Source organism: Vidua macroura, chromosome 2 (genome assembly GCF_024509145.1).
Source record: "Vidua macroura isolate BioBank_ID:100142 chromosome 2, ASM2450914v1, whole genome shotgun sequence".
In the NCBI taxonomy this organism is placed as follows: domain Eukaryota; kingdom Metazoa; phylum Chordata; class Aves; order Passeriformes; family Viduidae; genus Vidua; species Vidua macroura.
Genome location: NC_071572.1, coordinates 75757321 through 75775932, shown reverse-complemented (window position 1 = coordinate 75775932; position 18612 = coordinate 75757321).

The window sequence follows — 18612 nt, the reverse complement described above, 5'->3', positions numbered from 1 at the left end:
TTTATTGCTGCAGTTTTATAGAAGCAAATAATAAAGCCATGTTGTGCTTTGGGAATTTTATTTTATTTTATTTTATTTTATTTTATTTTATTTTATTTTATTTTATTTTATTTTATTTTATTTTATTTTATTTTCTATTCCATTTTGCAAATAGACTATGCTAACTTCACAGCCGTGGATAATTCCCATTTGTGGCTCTGCTATTTCCAGAGATAGGATATCCATCATTCTTGGAAGTATATGCAAGCTGACATTTTCTGTTAGACCAAAATATAATTAGATTTTCACATATCAGGCACAAGGTTATTGACCACAAAAACAAAAAGACATCACACACGAATAGGGAAGAACATCTGGAGACACATCAATCCATCTAGGGACCAACAGAAACAAAACCTGAATAATAGATGGGCTAACACAACACTACCAATGTCCAGTCTGATTAAATCTACTTCATCAAACATCACCAAGGACAAAAATGTCCCCTTTGCCCATAGTTGGATGCATGATGAGTAAGAAAAAAATAGATGACTTCTTACACATTGCCAAGTTGCTTTAAGTCCTCTGCATTTTGCAGTTAAGTGCTCACAAGGTACCTCTGTACCCTGGGCATCAAACTGATTTGCAAGTATCCCAGTTTTAGGGATGTTAATTTGTTAGATATTGCATCAAACTGGGAAATTTGCAGGCAAACTCTACTTTCCAGTCTGCCATGCTGCCTGTCAGTGGACTGAGGTAATGCTGAAAGCTGGGAGAACTTGGGATCTTCTGGTCGTGTACATCCCGGAAGGTATTCATGTTTGTCTTGATGTCTTCATGTTTAATGTTTGTGCAGTCACTAAGTTTGGTCTCTCTAAAAGTGTCAGGCTGCCTCTGCTAAAACAGTATGAATTCACTCAGTGGGTCTGTGGCAATTGATATTGTACCCACTGTGTGGTCTCTGCCTCAGGCAGGGGGGCTCTTGGTTTGGGGGGACACATGTGATATCACCAGGGGAAAAAAATCAACCTCAAACTAGGTCAGATTAAAAGGACAGAAAGTGAGTTATAAAAGTCAGTCAGTCAGCAATTGACCAAGGACTTTGTTGGCACACTTTTGCTTTCCTGGGGAGCCAAGGAGGGATCTCTCTCTGCCTGCAACTTGGTGACTGACAGAGATTATGCTCATGTTCAGCACATCTTGGACAAGATGAACTGGCAGGTAAATTGGAAGTATTGGGTGAGACAATAATTCAATTTCTCTCATCAGTTCAGTTAATGGCTTTCATTTAGAGGGTTCATGGAGGATCATTACTCTCCATTAAGCTGCCACAGCTAGACACAGACAGATGGCAAACCAGTTCTCTCAAAGCACTCTACTAAAATTGTCTACCTGGGCACAAATCCCTAAACCTGGGTGTCAAAAGAACCTGTCAGGCGCATGGATGAGAGTCTGGGAAAATCCCAGGAGCTGGTTCCAGTGAGCTTGGATCTTGGTGGGCCTGCAGGAGGTCTGCAGCGTACAAAGGTTGAAGATGTCTGCTTAGGACCAGACATGCTGCAAGGTAAGGGTGGACAGAAACTCAACCCAGAAGCTCTGATATTCCACTGCAGAGAACTGTCAGCCTGAAAATCCTTTGATGCTGAGTGTGTGAGGCTGCAGACAGCAGGAGAGCCCCCTCTATGGGTCCATGTGTGCCATCCCTTCTGTATCCCAGGAGACAGTCAAGAGTCCTTAAACCCAAGATATTCTTCTGATCTGTGTTTTAGGTGTTTAAACAACCTCAGAAAATTAGAAGCTCTGCTGATCGGAGTCCCTGGAACCTCTTAAAGCAATGATGTCTTAGTGGAGTGGACAAAATATTGAGTTCAAAAGACCTGCAGTCACACTCTTTCTACTACGAGGTGAGTTTGAAAAAAGCACATTTGCTTTGCATGAAGGATGGACAAAGAAGTACAGTGCCCTCTGCTCCTCTGCTTTGCCATGTGAGAGCTGGCCTGGGTCTAGTCACAGTATGAGAATAGTGTAACTAGCTATAGAAAAAGAATCATAGCTTCATTTTTGGTGCCTGATCCCTTGGCTTCCCTCCTGCAGTTCCCTCATCATAGCCCAGGGCTAGTACAGGCTATATGGCAGAGGACAGAGGCACCACACACTTTCCTCGAAGGATCTCTTAGGAGATTTCCCGGGAGGTAAGTTTTAGCCAAGCTTTACTAAACTCTCAGAAAAGGAAATTTTAAAAGGCTGGTGTTGTATTTTCACCATCACATTGTGTGAGGTTTCTTGGGTGGAAAGGATTTTCTTTGAGTTGTTTTGCACTGTGCTACTCAAAATTGCATCAAGCGCTTTTGAATGGCTCCACCTTTTGCAACATGAGGTCATATTTCCTGGATGGGACTTGTCATTGCTGAATTATCCTGGAGGAGAGAACTCTTCAAGACTTCCAGAAGGCTTTGTTAGGGACTGTTGGGGAAGGCTGTATCAACACACTAATAAAGGATGTCTTGTGTGGGCAAGCAAATCCAGAGCCAGAGCTATGCCAAGCTTAATGACAAAAGATTCAGACTGGGATTGCAGATGCAAGTGCTAGAACGGCCCAGTCCAGATGTCTTACAACTCTTTGTAACCTCACAGCTTCTTGGATGGATTTGACAAAGATCTCTTGGACATTCCTAAGAAATGAGATATGCTGTGGACACAAATAAAGGCCTATCTGAGCAGCTGAACTGGACTGAGGTCACAGAGCAACAAAAGCCATGACAAGGGGGTGATCTGTGCAGGATAGATGCTCAGAGATTGCTGTTAGAAAGCGTTCTCCCTGTGGACACCCCTCTGCCATGTGACCTCCATTTCTTCATTCTGTGACCTGATGCATGGAGTCAGGAAAGCAGCAACACGACACTGGAGAGAGAGAGAGAGATATGCAATAGGAATATCCACCTTTAGAGTCTCACACACACCCTGCAAGTATCTTTTTACGAGTAAAACTCACCACAGCCCCTGAAGGCTGTCGTTAGTCTCTATGTCATGTACTGGAACTGGCAGACAAGAAATTACTTCTGCCTTGGAGGTAGACATCAACTAGCTCTATAAAAGTCAAACCAAATTCTCAAAGAGTGTCACTTCACAGGAGCAATACCCTACCCACTTACTGCAGGACAGGGCAGCTCCAGGGTAACCAGAGAAGGGCAGTGCGGGTTGGGCTGCAAGGGACCTTAGAGATCACTTTGTTCCAAACCCTCCTGCCATGGACAAGGACATCTGCCACTATACCAGGTCACTCCAAACCCCATCCAGCCTGACCTTGAACACTTCCAGGGATGGAGCTGGGCAACATGTGTTAGTGCCTTACCACTCTTGTAATAAAGAATTTCTTCCTAATATCTTATTTAAACCGCACTCTGTCAGTTTGAAGCCATTGCCACTTATCCTGTCATTCTATGCCCTTGTCCAAAGTTCCTCTCCATCTTTCTTGTATCCCCCTTCAGGTATTGGAAAGCCACAATAAGGTCTCCCTGGAGTCTTCCCTTCTGCTGAACTTCTCTCAGCTTGTCTCCATAGCACAGGTGCTCCAGCTCCCTGATCATCTTCATGGCTTCCTCTGGACTCATTCCATCATGTCCACAATTTTCTTATGTTGGGGATCCCAGAGCTATACTGCAGGTGGGTTTTCACCAGAGCAGACAGGGAGAATCCTCTCCCTTGACCTGCTATGGCTGTGCTGCTCCTGATGCAGCCCAGAGTACAGCTGGTGTTCTGGGCTGAGAGCACACATTACTGCTTATATCCTCCTTCAATGTGTTATTTTTTAGTTGCCTTTTGCTCAAAGGTTACTTCATCAGTTGTTTGTACCACATTTCTTTTAGGATTGCAGGGGTTTGTTACAACTACCACAATACTACTAAAAAACCACTGAGTTAAAGGTCCTCTAGATCGACTGTAATGACTTACACAAATGAGAAGAAAACCCAAAACAAAATAGAGAATTGTCTCTGCAAACTGCTAATATTGCCTGAGGTGAGTTGACTTGGACATACCATTTTCCCAATGGAGACAAGAGCTTGTAGTGTTTCTGTACTTCTTTCCTTCAGCCATATTCAATACAGTGATGGCTCACTCCAACATGTGGTGTTCTCAAAACCTGCCTTCCTATGGATCTATGTCTTGTAGTTGATCCTCTAATGCCTTGTGAGGTTTCAGGCTTTTCTACAGAATTTCCCCCTGGACAACCAGTAAAGGTTTTCTCCATTGACTATGAGCAGAAAATCTTTAGCTCTAGAGTACCTCTGAGGTATCCTACTTTCTGTCAAACGTGATTGAAATTTTGAAGCTTGTTCAAAGGTACTTTGGGAAAAAAGAAAAGGACTGCAAAGTTAAGCAGGCAAAGACACTTACAGGGAAGCAGTCGCAAAGGTAGGAAAGGATGGTGCTCCTTTCCCTATGAAACTAGGGCAAACAACATTTCCATTGCTTTTTATTATGTCCTGCTGTGCACTGCCATCTTCCATCTGCAAACATCAAAGAGCCACTGCTGTAGTAACCACACATGACATCTGATGCTGAACAGGAGGAGTTGAAATCCTCAGCAACAGGGGACCTATTTCTATCTAAACATCCCAGGCAATAACACTGGAAAAGTGTTTTATAAAATGTGTAACATAATGAGAAGCTGAGAAAACATTTTCCAAAAATTTGTTTCCAGTCTGCTCTAACAATTGCCATCAAATCCTGAAATTTTTTTCTCATTTCAGCACAGAACAAATTAAGTTTTAAATAAGGCCTTTATTATGGCCTGAACGAATAGGACAATGTTTGCATTGAGACCTCTACCTTCACAGGGTAGGAGAAACAGGCTCGTGGCCAAAAAACCAAGACTGGGCAGATGGTAATGTTTCGTAGTGCTGTCGCTAGACAGCCCCATATCAGTTCCACGAACTACTGTGCAACTTGACATATCAGAAGCTGCTGAGCATCACTGCAGAGGGAAACTGCTACAGGGATGTGAAGGTAGCATAGAAGATGTGATAAGCAGTCCTTCCTTGGAAAGAAGCTATGTTACACAGGGATGGATTTTGATCTTGTTGCAGATGAATGTGTCACCATCACTTTTGCTATGAACTATCTAATGCCTCAGGTAATTCTACATCTTTCTTAGCCAAAACCAGGGAATAAGTGTGTCCTTTACTACTGATTTGCAGGAATGTTTAATTTAAGTGCCACATTAACAGGAAGAACCAGCAGGGAGCCCTTAAAAAGCACAACTGATCTATGTGCTTCTTCATTTCAAATCTTGCCTCTTACAGTGGTGAAGGGATGGATTACATACCCTTTATGATGCCATGGTGTGCTGAAATGGGAAAATTTGATCACACATATTTCTGTGTATTAGCAGCCTTCTTGAGAAGGTTGTTCAAGTCCTCCTCTCCTGAGTGCAAATTCTTTCCCATTGCACTTATTATTGCAGCTGGACTCACCATTTCCATCCTGACTCAGACCTCTCCTTAGCCCAGGAGATGCTCAAGTGAGTCCTGTAATTGGATGAAAGAAACTGCACCTGGGCATAAGATTTCCATTGTGTACCTTGGAAGAGGTGATTGTGCAGCTACAAGCACATCTGTGTAAGCCCTCAATCTGGAATAGGAACAAACATTGAAGAAGCAGCTTCATTCTGTGGCAGAGAATATAATTTGTTTCCTGATGGAAACATATGGCCACATTAATAATAATCATTGATTATGCCAGTTTCTAATTGGGCACAAGACACCTTGGCATGCAAAATAGGATAAAATTACATTAGCAGATGATCTAAGGAGACAAAAGCGAGAATTGCGTGGGTTTATTTGGGGATGTGAGAGTCTAGTAGAGTGAACCAGAGTCTAGCTTGACTAGTCATCTGCCAATCACACCAAGATGTCATTTTTTATTGCAGCTGAAGAAAGGCTTGCTCACTATTTCTTTCTTACATTTGAACAATACTCTTTTCAAAAGTATGAACTACATTGTGGAGTCAGACTCATAAAGGAAGCCAATAATTAACAAAATTATTGGTACATCTATTAACCATGGAGTCATCCTCCCAGGTCTTGGCAGTTGCCCATCAGGGTCATAACTTCCCAGGCTGTTTCATTTTGGCAGAATTTTCAGACATTCACTGCTGGGACACAGAATGACACATGTTGTCTGGAATGACAGCTCTAAGGACATTGCATTCATCACTTAAAAGTTTTTATCACAGCTAAACACTCTTAATTTCTTCATATTATAGTAGTGTTTCGGATGGTGATTTCTGGGAATGAGAGAAATTTGGAAACTTGGAATAAAAAGCCAGAAAGTTTTATCTGGGTCAAGTTGTCCTTTCTCTGACATGTCAAGAACCTGTAGGATAAAGTGTAATGGATAAAGTGAACCTTTCCTAACAGACCTTCTCAGCTTTTAGTAGTGTTTTAAAGACCTCCTGAGCTGGAGTTTGAATATGGGCTACACTTTGTGTGCAGCTACCACAGACACATGGAGTTTTTTATGCCATCTAGAAGCAGATTTCTGTGCACCAAGTGAAAAAGAAACCTGCAGTTCCTGCTTGTTTTAAACCTGACACCAGGAGCTTTGTCAGAAGTCCATTCATCGCCAGTGAATAATCTCACCTTTCTCTGCACCACCCATGGTGGTACAGATGATGATCCTAAGAGCAGCCAGGTAAACAAATTCCTCTTCAAATTACCTAACTAGGATTTTGATAACCTTCTTCCCTTCCAAATGATTATTGTTATTTATATTTGGATTTTGGTTTCAAACCAGCTTCATCTGACTTGGCAAAAGCTGCTACTGTGCTTTGTTTCCAAGGAAATATTTGGATCAAACATAGCAACCAGAAGCTGCTGTTACTATTCTTTAGCAAAGAGCCCAGACCTTTGTTTTCCATCCAAGCATCCCTTAGATTTTTAAGAGTTTGGAAATCTAATCCCACACTGCATCTTTGCAAACAATGCCTCTCTTTAAAATGGGCCAAGCCACAAAGCCAAATCCAATCCTGCCTAACCTTCACGTTGCTCAATACTTGACATGAGCTCCAATCACTGCCATCTGTTTCGAACTCTGTTATCCATTACTGCTGTTATGCTGTGCCTCCTGCCCCCTGTATCCATAGGAAAATGCATCAGACCAAAACTGAGGAGGCTTTCTAATACTGCCAATGGTGTTATTGCGAACTGTATTCTTTATGTACCTTGAAGCTTATTAGAAGCATCTGGAAAGTTATGCTTCAAGGGTGTCAAGAAAGGCTTCTGGGATTTCACCTTCTTCCTCTTACACAAGCCTGTTTTAAATTTCTTTTGGGCAAACAGCTCCAAAACACCTCTGTTTCTTCTCTAGTAAAAATATCACAGTAGGTAAACATACCCCATTTATATTCAAAATTTCGCTTGCTAGCTTGTTTTTTTATTTTTGTTTTTTTTCCCCCTCCAGAATTGCACAATAAAAATTTAATGATCCTCTGCATATATTATAGACTTATATGGAGATCTATGCTGCTTAAAAGTTAAGCATAAGTGTTCGCTTCATAACAAATTGCTGCAGAGGTTTAGAAAGTCTGCAAAACAGCTCTCAGCATGGGGCAGTGATAGCCAGGAATAGGCATTTATCCTTTGCTCTTTAGAGATATGACCCACTTTAACCAATGTTAAATGGAAACCCATCCTCTCATACATGAAAAAGTGTAAATCGAAAAACATAATCAGGGCCTGGTTCCTACATACGTGCATGTCATTGTTTCTTTCTGCCTTCTTGCTTTATGAGTTTCCAGTTCTTGTGGGATTGGGGCTTTTCTGCTGAATTTTAATTTTGAATTTTTCTATAATCTTCTGGGAAGATGTGCCTTCTCCTTGCTGGTTTTCCCTCAATCTCTTTGGACTATGTTGTTTCATCTGTTCTACTAAGGAATATTCTTCACTTCTAAGGCCAAATAGTACTGCTCAGACTGTGTCCAAGACAGCAATGCCAGGACAGTTATCTCTACCCCTCTTCCAGCTCTGTTCCTTCCTTCTTCCCTTATTTCCTACATCCAGAGTGTGCCATGTTCAAGCTCCCAAGGAAACCTCGATGTTGGTAGTAAGCCTGAGCCACAATCTTTGCCTCCAAAAAGACCCAAAAACCTCAGCCTGATGAATCTGCCCTCAAGCATCACATTCACATAGCACAGAAGTCTAAGCCACCACTGTTGAGCTCTAGGCTGCTGCTGCTTAGTTTCCTTCATCATTATAGACTTATATGGAATCAGTCCGCTGTCCTCATTTCCCCCGAACTATACTAAGTGATAATTGAATATAAATACGCAGGTTTTGACACTGAGACCATGCAAGCTAAAATCTGGTTAGCAATAAACTTTATCCTCCTTCATTACTACACCTCATCTTTGCTTAGTCACTGCTTGGTGTCAAGGGTTTGTTTCCCTGGAACAATGTGTCTTCTTCCCTGGAACAAGGCTTCCTTGTGATGAAATGGATGCTGTAAATAAAGATGTCCACCCAGCTGGAGGGTTCAGCTCCAGGGGTGAGGGTTGGACAAGTTTTGTGCAAAACAGATCCTTTAACATGGTCCTTTCCCCTACTGCAAAAGTTCGCTCACAGCAGAGCACAGTCCTTTCTGTATTCCTTGCTGGGAGCTCCTTCAGGATCAGCACAGATGTCCACTCAGGGGAATTAGTTGCCTTTCTTCTGTTTATCTGTTTTTCTGCCAGACAATGAAATAGCAGGGGTTAGCACTAAACAAACCATGGGGGAGAGGTGTATATTTTACAAGACCTCAGAAACATAGAATGTTGATAAAGATAGATAAAAGCCTTGTGGGAGACCATGCCCTCTGGCCAGGGAGTGGAGGCAACCTTTTGTGTTCTGTTCCTGGAATAGCACAGAACAGGAACCAGTGGGAAAAGACCTGTATAAACAGTGAGCTGGAGACACAAATGCATTTCCATGATCATTTTGACTTGACTACATCCACCCATAATTCAATGGCTTCTGTTGCCATAGCAATGGAGTGTCTCATCATTTTCATGTTTTTTTCTTCACAACAGCCAAAGGAGTTGAGGAGGTATTGTCTACACGTTACAGACATGGCTGGAGGTGTTTTAATCTCCCTCTTTTATCACTCAGTTGAAGGGGTGCTTTCATTTCCATACCTTGGGTCATGGCAGGGAAGGAGCCAGACACCAGCACCCCATCCCAGTGTCTCCCTGCTCAGGAGTGGGGAATTGCAGGTAGAAGGTGCTTTATGAGTTAAAGAAGTCTAAGCCGAGTTCTGAGAGACAGCAGCTCTGGGCTAGGAGGATGTTTGAACATTTCTGGAAGATTTCAAAGTTGAATGCTGACTCAAAGCAATCCCTCCTACTACATCCCTGATTGCTCAGATACAGCAGTACTCACAGTATCTGTGTGTGCTTGGACCTGGAGCCACCATCTCAAGGAGATTAACTTGTAGTCCCTCCAATAGCTCCATCGTAGTAGTATGTGGTAGGGTTTTCTTTTAAACCCTTCTTTATGGGCAGCTAAGCTATGTCAGACCCTCACCTTAGGGCAGTATCCAAACTCCAATTACCATGCACATACTGGGCCCTCAGCTTCGAAAGGACTAGTTAAAGCACTGTATGAACAAGAAATTAGAAGATTAGAGTAATTAGAGTAAAACAGAATGTTGAACCCCATGCCATCAAAAACTCAGCAATTAGCATCTTCACCCTTTTTTTCCAACAGTGGTTTCAGTAAAATCTGAAGATGATCCTTCTGAAACATAAAGAGGGTGCTTGCAGCTGTAATTTGCAGAAGAAATCTCTTATTTATACCCCTGCTTCTATGAATTTAGTGTTTGTCTTGGTATATGAGCATTGTAGCTGGTTACTCAGCCTGGCAGGACAGCAGGCCGAGCATCCCAATGCACAGGGACCTAGAGGCTAGAGGCTTTGCCATCTGCTCTCATCCATAGCTGAGCCATCCCTCTCTGGTTTTCTCATTTGAGGCTGTGCTTTGTAGAATCACAGAATGTTTTGGGTTGGAAGAGACCTAAAAGATCATTTAGTTGCAACCCCTCTGCCCAACAGCAACGACACCTTCCACTAAACCAGGTTGCTCAGACTCCCACCCAACTTGGCCTTGAACAGTTCCAGGGATGGGGCACCTGCAGCTTCTTTGGGCATGGTGCTGATGATAGGTGTGACACAGCCTTTGAAAGAGCACCGGCTTTTTTAGATGTCAATGGCAGGCAAGGTGGGACACCTTGGGGAGGTCAGAAGGCATTAGGGAGCAAAAGAGGGTTGATTTGTGAGACCACTCAAGTGTGGGACAGAAGATGGTCTGGGGCAGTGAAGGCCCAGCAGAGCTGGTGATTCCTACCTAAAGTTTGTCTGACACCACTTGGATATGTTAGACCCAGAGGACATCATATATGTCACTATGTTTTAGCAGGAGCTAAGCTACTTTCCAGCTCCCTGATGGCTCTAAAAACTCTCGCTTACATGGAGCTCAGTTACCCTGTGGACAATGAAATGCATCCTGGCATCAGCTGGAGGGTTCGAATCCCAACAGTTTCACTGCAGGGGACATATCTACCAACAGGCACAGCTGGGAGGGGATTTCTTACAGCTAAAGGGCTGTACTGGGAGGAAAAGAAACTTCAATGGATGTTGGGAAAGGAGGGTCAAACTCAATGTCCAAGGCATTTTCGGAGGCCCTGGCTTCTGAACCGATGGCCGTTGGTGTTTATCCAAAGAGATGAAGCCCAGGCCAGCCCCAGGACCCACTGCTGGGCCCCTCATCTTCCCCAGTTTTATAGCAGAGGCTTACCTTGCCATCCACAATGTCCTGGCTGCGCTGCTCTGAAAAAGACAGACCTTCTTGCCCTTTCCCAGTGCAGCAGGATCATGGATCAACCACAGGCTCCACTGCTGTCCGACGCAGAGCCGTGTGCGAGAGACACAGGACACCAGGCAGACTAAACCATCCTCTCCCTAGCCATTAATCTAGTAATTCGCATTCCCTGGAGGAATGAGCGAGGTGTTTTTCAGGCATCATGCTTCATTAAGAGTTGTCATAGCATCACTTTGCAGCTGCAGGGTGCGGTGCTGGGGGGCTGCAGCTCTGACTTTCTGATTAGCGCCAGGACTGTTGTGCACACAGCTCGATGAGACCCAGAGATCGTCTGAGCGGAGAAAAATCCTCAGAATAACATAAAATCAGGAGTGGTTATAAGCTTGGAATTTAGGGAGTCCTCTGAATTGTTTGTCATACTCAGATGTTCACCAAGTGGGAAACTTAATTAAAATGAGTGCTGAGAGAGGCTTGTCACTTTTCTCTCCAGAGCACCTCACTGCTTAATTGGAGAAACAAACTGTGTTCAGTGACTTAGTGGAACAACCAAGGCTTTTTTGGACAGGAATATGAGAAAGAAGGCTGAGGACAGTGAAATATATTTTACCAGCACTGATTTCAGCTTGGCTTAAGTATCAAAATCCTGCTAGTGATGGTTTAGTCTGGATGATGAACTGGAAAATCACACTTACACATGGAAAAATGTGTGACTGGGATAACAGAAATCCCCTCCCTTGTCACGCTCTCTTGTTTTGCTTGCAAGTGGTTGTACCCTGCAGAAATCTCTTTCCTGGAAAAAAAAAAAAATCCCCCTCTGACAGCCCCGATGCTGATGCATTATGTCTGATTCCCAGGCAGCTGGTTTTGGTGGTATTTGAGCATGATCAGGGGATTAGAGGGGAGCCCAGGGATCAGACTACCCCAGCTGAATTGCTTTCCAGTCTAACCAGTTGGGAAATGTGCAGTCTACCAGCGAAGGAGCGCTCTCTTGTGGGCTACGCAGAGTGTGAGTAGAGCGTGTGTCAGCTATGTTGGCTCAGAGGTGATTAATAAAGAAAATAAGGACTGAGGAAGAAAGGCATGACATAAACCGGCACAGCAGCTAAGTGCAACCAGATGTTAGGTTGTTTTGATCTTCTCCTTGCAAAACCAAGGAAGAAGGAGCACAAATAAGCCCCCCTCAAAGTCAGAGCCACTTTAAGCACCCACTGTACTGCTTGAGGCCAATTGAGATGAAAGGTAGGGTCCAACATGTCACATACCCCTGGCAGGGGGCCGTGAATTGCACAAACATGTACAGCTGGCCACAAGGCATAGGCACACTGGGTTTGCTCTAACTACTCCTGTGTTGGGGCTTTGGTAAAGCAGCCAGCAGCTTAGGATGGCAGCTGGACCAGGCAATTAAAGGGGGATATTCTTCTGCCTATAGTCACGAGAATGTGGTGAACACAAGGAAGAAGAAACACAGATGATGAATGAGAAGAGCCTCTTAATTGACACAAGATGGTTTGTTCAAGGCTGACAGTCATACTTGTCTTTGCTGGGTGTGTGAAATAATTTGCCTCTGGACTTAGATAAAGCTTATAACAAAGTGCAATAGCCTGAAACAAGTTCTTTCACCCCCTGGAGTACCCTCCACCTCTTTGGACCTTCCTTGGTGTACTGAGAAGAACTCTGTTCACACTGTACCCACATAACCATCTCTGCTGCATCTCATGGCCCAGGAGTGTTTGAAAACTAGAATAGAATCATAGAATTTTTAAGCTTAGAAAAGCCCTCAAAGAGCATCAAATCCAGTCATTAACCAGGCACTGCCAAGCACACCACGCACCCAAGTGCCACAATTACATGCATTTGAACACATCCAGGGATATGACCCCATCACTTCCCTGGGCAGTACTTGAGAACTCTTCCAGGGAAGATTTTTTTCCTAATATCCAGTCTAAACTGTCCCTGGTACAAATCGAGGTCATTTCCTCTTGCCCTGTAGCTTGTTATTTGGGAAATAGCCACCAGAAAACTCCAGGGAGAAAACTAAAGCCTTTCCCAGCCCAGATGCAATATGGATGATCCATGGAGCTGAACTAATGTGCAAAATACTGATTCTTACAGTTAAGCATATCCTTACACACTTCACTGTAGAATGCTTACATACTTTACTGTATTGACATTCCTCCTGGCTCAGGAGAATTTCTCCCTGGCCTTTCCACTCAGAGGATAATGCTCAGAGCTTGGGATAGGACCAGAACCAGAGTTTGATACTGCTGTAGATGAACATCTTCACTCCTCACCAGCTGAAAGCTGGTGGAATATTTACATTGATATTTACCTTATATATTACACAGATACCATATATATCATACAGATGGAATACTGTTGGCATATTTACACTCCTGCTTGACACCCCTCCTCCCAGTCAACCAGATAGGAAATAATTTGGCAGATCCTCATCTGAACAAGTCTAGTGCTCAGGAAAAGCAGCATAAATTACTCAAGAGGGGGTAAAGCATGGCTTGTACGTACACCCATGGTATTAGGGAAGAAGTAGAAGTGACAGCTCTTTGCTGCACCTGCTGCATTATGCACTTGGTATTTCAGTCACTCAGAGTGATGTTGATCCAGGTGCAGGCTTGGTTGTGTTTTGTGCTCTTTAAAACAGAGGAAAAGGTAACCCAGGTTCCAGTGCCTTATTGCACAAGACCACATGGTCTGCTTTAGAGACAGCTGCAGAAGGTAAAGTGATAGAAGAAAGGAGGCAAGGACTGTGTCCCTGTTTCACAGTGTGATGCTGGCAGTGATAGTAGGAAAAGACAAGCAGTCCTCCCCTGTGCCTTGCTCCTACTAAATCCATCTGGGAAGGAGGCAGTTCTAGAACCCGGGGAGGTGGTTTCTCACCAGACAAAACACCAGGTGTTTTACCCACCTTTGAGCACTGCAAGCCTCACAAAAACACTCTGATGTGGTTTGAAAGGACAAATGAGAACTGCCCTTGCAAGGGTTGGAGTCTGGGCTCAGATGCTTGTGGAGCCTCTTCATCTGTAATGGGAAGAAAAGGCCAATGAATCTGGAACCATGGGAAGTTTGAAACAGACCATAAGAACCATGGACAATTTGGGACAGGGCTTTTCTGGTCATCCGCTGATAAATCTCCCTGCAGTTCTCTCTAAACTACCTGCAGACACTAGTGCCACTGGATCTGCCCATGGCAAGCTCAGTGGTTCCTAGGGCAGCAGTTTTGCTGCTTTCCCAGACCTGGATGCTGCCCTTTTTCTCTCGTGGCTCTGAGCATTCAAGATTTCCATTCTGGCTTGCAGAGCTCCCAGCAATGACTGCCTGTGCCTCGTGTCTGCTCCTCATCCACAGCAATGCTGGAGGTATCAGAGCAACAGACCGTCAGCCTGAGAGGCTTATCATTATCAGCTTAGGAGATGTAGGTCGTCAGGGAATTTTAATCAGCAGAGACACTTTCACATCCAAAGAGACATAGATATTATCAATTCCCTTAAATGGGCACCAGAAGAGATGAGCTGCAGCTCTTGGGACTCTTCCTTTCTTCATCCTGTCTGAAATAAATTGTTCCATGAAACGCAGTGATGCCGTGTTGATCCCCAACCGTTAATGCCCTGGTTTTCAGCCACAGATGTGCTTAGAAAGTCAAATTTCTCTGAAGGCCTTTCTTTTCCATGAGGAACATGCTGTTTATTTCTTTCACTGCTCTGGAAGGCACCCTTCATGATGGCCACCTGGAAAAGCTGTACCAGGACACAGCAGGCTGCTGGTATTTAAAAATGCCTGTCTTCTGGGTCAGTGCTTATTTCCACAAACAGTTTTGATCTGTTTTCCTCTCCTTCTCTCTGAGGGCATTCCTCACTTGCCCTGCTGTAGCCTTCCATGCTGTGCAGCAGCAGCTAATGGGGACTTAGCGAGGTGTTAGCCTGGATGTGTGTGTTTCAGATGAAGGGATTAATACCTGGGGGCTTGTTTGGGACTCCTGCAGACAGCAGGTTTGAAACATGGCAAGGCTTATCATTTGTCTTGCATTATATTACAATTCAATTTTTAAAAATCACACTGTTGGCATGAAGGAAGATACAAACAATTGGTAACAGTATTTTTTTCTCCCTTCTGTGGTTAGTTGAATTGCAGGTATTGCACTTTGGGTGGCAGTTAGGACTGATTAATTCTATAATCCCAGAAGGCAAAGAAAAAGTGAACCTGGGATATGTTTTATTCTGTTATCTCTGGTCTTGCTGAAGAGCTAAAGCATGTGTTTAACAGATGTGTTACTCTAGATGGGTTAACTAAGTTTGAGTAGCACTGCAAATAACCATCTGCAACCATCCATGTGGTTCGAATGTCCCCTGGAAATAGTCATGTCAAGGGTTGCCTTTATAAATGACAATTAATAGGCACTAAAAAGTAGTTGTGCTCTGATGCCAGGTACATTAACCCTCGTTAAGCTTTGTCCAGGCTCTGGAAATGATGAAAATACTTCCTTTATAGAGGGAGAGTTGTCAGAAGGGCTTTAAATACAGTTTTTAAAAACTGCCATTAATCCTTCAGATTAGCTTTTCTGTCAGTCTGAAATAGGGCCAGTTAAATTCCAGCAAATTGAGCAGGCACTGGTCCAGCCCTGTGGATGTAGAGGGGATTAGTGGGAAGGCTGGGGCAGACCATAGGTTTTTCATGGGAGAGGGTTTTGGAGGGAATCAACAGAACCAGAGTGCAGAAAGGTGGTGACTCTCCTGCCACAATGCAATGCAAAGCTGTTGTCAGGCACTGCAAGAACAGCCCAGAGGATATATATACATATATGTATATACACACACACATAAATAAGAAGGATGTAGACCTGTTGGAGAGAGACCAGAGGAGGCCATGCAGGTGCTCAGAGAGCTGGAGCACCTCTGCTGTGGAGACAGGCTGAGAGAACTGGAGAAGGGATGGCTTTGAGGATCCCTTAGAGCCCCTTCCAGTACATAAGGGGACTACAAGAGAGCTGGAGAGGGATATCTGACAAAGACATGAAGAGAGAGGACAAGGGGGAATGGCTTCAAACTGATGGAGGGCAGGGTGAGATTAGATTTTGGTAAGACAGTTTTCCCTTGTGAGGGTGGTGAGGTACTGCCATGGGTTGTCCAGAGAAGCTGTGAAAGGGTTCAAGGCCAGGTTGGATGGGACTTTGAGCAATCTGATCTTGTTGAAGGTGTCTCTGCCCATGGCAGGGGAGTTGGAACTAGAAGGTCCCTTCCAACTCAAACTACTCTGTGATTCTATGACTCTATGAACTGAAGATATATATATATATTTATATATATACATAACTGAAGCAGAAGAGATGAAGGCATTGGGTTGCTGGAGGCTGCTACCTGCTGAGACCTTCCATCTACCCAGGGAAGTTCATACCTCATAGCTCATCCTCCATAGTAATTAATTAGTTAATTCATTGATATGTGGATTTTCTGTAGTTCCTAATTATGGCTAGACATCTGGGTATCGTGATAACAGAGAACAAATTTTCTGATAGGCAAGGTGAGAGCTGGAGGAAGGTATTATACCAATACTGGGTGGCCTGTGCTGTGGTTCTGTATCCAAGTTATAGTCTGTCCCAGCAGATATTTGAAAGCTCAGATATTTAGATAAGATTGCAAAACTGGCTATTTTCTTCAAGATGCCAGAGGATGGGAAAGACCTATTGGTATAGAAGATGTTCTAGTGTAATTTCCTCTATGGGGTTTGTAAAGCCCTCATGCAAAGAAAATGCAACTCACTGTTGTTTCCTGGCTTTATTTTAGGGATAAGTGCCAGTTATCTGATCTGTCAGGATCTGATGAATGCTCCAGTGAGATTATGTGGTTATGGGAAATTTTGCAACATAGCATAGGCTAAGACATCATGCAGAACGTCAGCAATCCATGAGACCATTGATGCATTTGGAAGTCTTGTCATTCACTGTGTGCACGCTTGGCCAAAACCCATCATTCTTTGTCTGCCAGATTTATGGTGATATTTTTTGTTGTCATTTTTTTGTTTGTTTGTTTTTGGTTTTGGTTTTTGTTTTTTTTTTTTTGGCCATGCTTCATTTAACCCATTTACTTTTAAAATATGCAAGAAAAGACCAGCTTCCTGAGCACTACAAGTGCTGTGTGGTTTTGCTGTTCCCCTGAGGCTTTCTGTCGAGGCCACTAATGAAATTGCAGTTGTCACTGAGTGTGCTGGTTTTGGCTGGGGTGGAGTTATCTTTCTTCCCAGCAGCTGTTATGGGGCTGTGTTTTGGATTTGTGCTGAACACAGAGTTGATAATATGGAGTTTTTGTTACTGCTGAGCAGGGCTTGCACAGAGCCAAGGCATTTTCTGCTTTTCACACTGCCACGCTTGTGAGGAAGCTGTGGGTGCCTGGGAGGGTGGGAGGAGACACAGGCTGCACAGGTGATCCCAACTGACCAAAGGGATACTTGAGACGGTGTGACATCATGCTCAGTGTATAGAGGGGGGAAAGAAGGAGGAAGGAAGCAACATTTGGAGTGAGATTTGCCCAAGTCACCATTATCTGGAGCACCTGCCTGCCCATGGGAAAACATCTCCTTCAGTAGGTGGCTTTAACTTGCTCATTAAAAGTCCTGCCTGGCTAAGCCTCATGTAAAAAAAAAAAAGAAAAAAAAAAAAAAAGAAGAAAAAAAAAGAACAGTAGCCACTTCTCAGACTGAATAATATTCTAAAATGTTTGGAAATGCCCCCTGGAAGAGGAGTGAATTTGAAGGCTGTCAAATTCAACACTCAGGTTTCGATGCCTAAATAAATACATGTATAAATATCTCATCTGGTGTTATGAGACTCTTTCCTGCCAGCTCTAATATTGACAATCTAAACCTGCAACATCATATATTCCACAAATGCCACTGCCAGAGACATCAGATTTCACAGGCTACAAAATCTGTTTCAAATAAAATCAAATAAATCTAGCCTTTTTTGAAAGTGGACTCGCTTGAACTTGACTCTGCAGGACTCAGGGATGACCTGTTGGCATTCTGACGCAAACCAGATAATCTGGAGAAAAAGGGCTTCCAAATGCTTGACTGTATATTGCAAATAGGATAATATGCCACAGCAGGACAATCCTTCCCAAAAATTCCAGTCCCACCAAAACCATGGGCTATCAGATACTTCCTGTGCTGCAGAGTCAAGAAAGTGAGCTCAGATTGGGTTGGCATCACGCAAACTCAATGTCATGGAAAGGACAAAGTGGAGAAGAACTTCTAAAGAATGAAAGAGTGAAGGTTTACCAATGCCAGACCATGAGGCTGGACTGAAAATAAATCTTGTCAGTCAGACTTTATGTAACTTTTGTGGTTAAGTCACAATTCTGGCATGTAAAGTCAAATGGTGATGCTGTCTTCCTGAATACCTACAAACTGGCATCCTACTGAAAGGTGATACTGAAGAGAAAATTAGTGTTACACAGTCACTGTATCTGCATCATAGAAAAATAAATTAATTGCTATTTTGACATAAAATAGTAGATGAGGACTCTCCTTTGTTAGTGTTTTCTAGTGGTGCCTCTGGGATATAATTTTTTTCCCCAGTGCTGTTCAATAACTCTACCATATTACCTGGAAGAGAGAGAAAAATCATTATTCATATAACTTGCAAATTGGTCTGGACCTTTGATTAAATGGAAATATTTGAAAAGCACCTAGTAAAGCAGATGTGTTTGTAAACATCTGGGAAGAAAAATGTACACCACACTTCCAAGGCAGATGTTTGCACTAAGGAGAGCAG